We start from the raw sequence: 2,083 nt of genomic DNA on the forward strand, positions 1-2,083 counted from the left end.
TAATAAATGTTTAAATTATGCCTCCAAATAATACTATACTGCTTCATGAATAGTAGAACATAACAGTACATTTGTGCATTCCCAAATCTATTCATCTTTTGCGTTACTTGTGTCATGTATTACGCATTGCTGTTATTTTTGTCTTAGTTTATCTTTAAAAAAAATTCTTCATATAGATTCAAGTTACAGTGTTATGTTCCTTTTGCCTGAAGAATTTCTAAAATTTCTTGCCGGTTTAAACATTTATTATTGGTCTTCTGACAAGAAATTCTCCCAGGTTTAGTTTGTCTAGGAAAAGTATTAATTTTTATCTTTCAAAAATATTTTTGCTTTTTATAGAATGATAGGTTGGCAGTTCAGTTTTCAAATGCTTTTTCTTTTAGTACTTTAAAAATGATATTTTATTTTTATAACTGGCATGATTTCTGAAGAGAAATTCTTTTATCATTGTCATCTATATTCTACTATCTGTTAGAAATATTTCCCTTTTTCTGCTTTCAAATATTTTGGTGGTGGTGTTTGGTTTGTCATTTTTCTTTTATCCTGCTTGATGTCTTCTGAGATTCTTAGAACTTTGTTTTTGCATTTGCTTTTAATTTTGAAAAATTCTTAGCTACAATTTCTTCAAATATTTCTCCTTCCTCATTCTTCTAGCTTCTCCTTCAGAGATTCTATCACATATTTGTTACTGTTTAACAATGGCCTGGAAAATTGTGATGTTGTCTTTTTCTTTTGATAACTTTTTTTATACTTTTAAAGTCAATTTCAATTATTTCTATAAATCTATCTTCAAACTCACAGATTTATTTCCTTTCTACATCAAGTCTACTGATGAGTTCAACAAAGACATTTTTTCTGTTATTTCCCCTATTACTAGTTGACTCTCAGTTTCCTTTTTTTTTCTAAAATTCTATCTGATTTTGAATGTTGTTCAGCTTCCCATTAGAACCATTAACTTAATAATCATGATTATTTTGATCCCATTTCACATAGTTCAACATCTTTGTCATATCTGCATCTGCTTCTGATTCTTGCTCTGTACTTCATTGAGAGTCTGCCTTTTGCAGTTAGCTGTTTAATTTACTGCTTGTTAGCCTGGACATGGACAGGGAAAATAGGAGACAGTTATGTGATGCCCTAATTTTGCTTCAAACATAGGAAGGCACCATTTCTCAGGGTATTACGGGTGTAGTTACATCAGTACTCCTGCCCCTGCCTGAACTATAGTTCTTTGACCAAACTATATTTCTACCCTTTTTTCAGTAGTAGAGGGGTTTTTCGGTTTACTCCTCTAGCTGCAATGGGCTTTCTCCACTATGTTAATGGCCTTCTTTTCACAAATTCTGGCTTTTATTCTGTAAGAGAGATGGGGGAAAGAATTTCACTGGAGTTTTGCCTTTCCTGCAATGGCAGTTCTTTTTCTTTCTGATTTTTGCATCCCGAGGAAAATTACCTCAAGACTCTCCCGAGTTTGTCAGTGAGTGTCCAGTGGACTTTACTGACCAAAAGCTAACAACAGTATGTAGGCTCCCCCTATATTTTTGGACCTCAGAAGTTTTGCTCCCTTTCCACCAATTCACCAGTCTCCCAAACTCAAATGTTCTAAACCATGTCCTGCCAACTTTATTTTTCTAGTTAAAACAGTGTTCCTGTCTGCCACTGATCTCCCTGGTGGCTGTTAGTGTCTACTTAGCTTTGGTGCCAATTGTTGTCTAGTGATCTTGTCACTCAAATGTGTTGGAAAAATAGTCATGGACTTGTTATTTGTCCAACATTTTGCTTTCATTGTAAAACAATGTAATTTCTAGTGTTTGGACGAACGGAGGCAAGATGGTGCATTTTCGGGTTCTTCATCAGCAACTTTACCCGTGCGCGCGAAAATGCAGCCAGTGCCCAGGGAGGGTGTAGACCAACTGGGCATGCGCCAGGTGATGTCAATGCAAAGAGACCAAGATTTACCTGGTCGCACCTGCGGAACGCCCCCCGACATGCCCGTGCCCCGCCTATTGCCCTCCCACTCCTAGAAAAGCCACTCTCCGCCAGTGAGCCACGCGGCCTTCTCACAGCCCCACTCCTGTCGGGA

The sequence above is a fragment of the Colobus angolensis genome, unplaced genomic scaffold, assembly GCF_000951035.1.
Source record: "Colobus angolensis palliatus isolate OR3802 unplaced genomic scaffold, Cang.pa_1.0 Scaffold20, whole genome shotgun sequence".
Lineage (NCBI taxonomy): Eukaryota > Metazoa > Chordata > Mammalia > Primates > Cercopithecidae > Colobus > Colobus angolensis.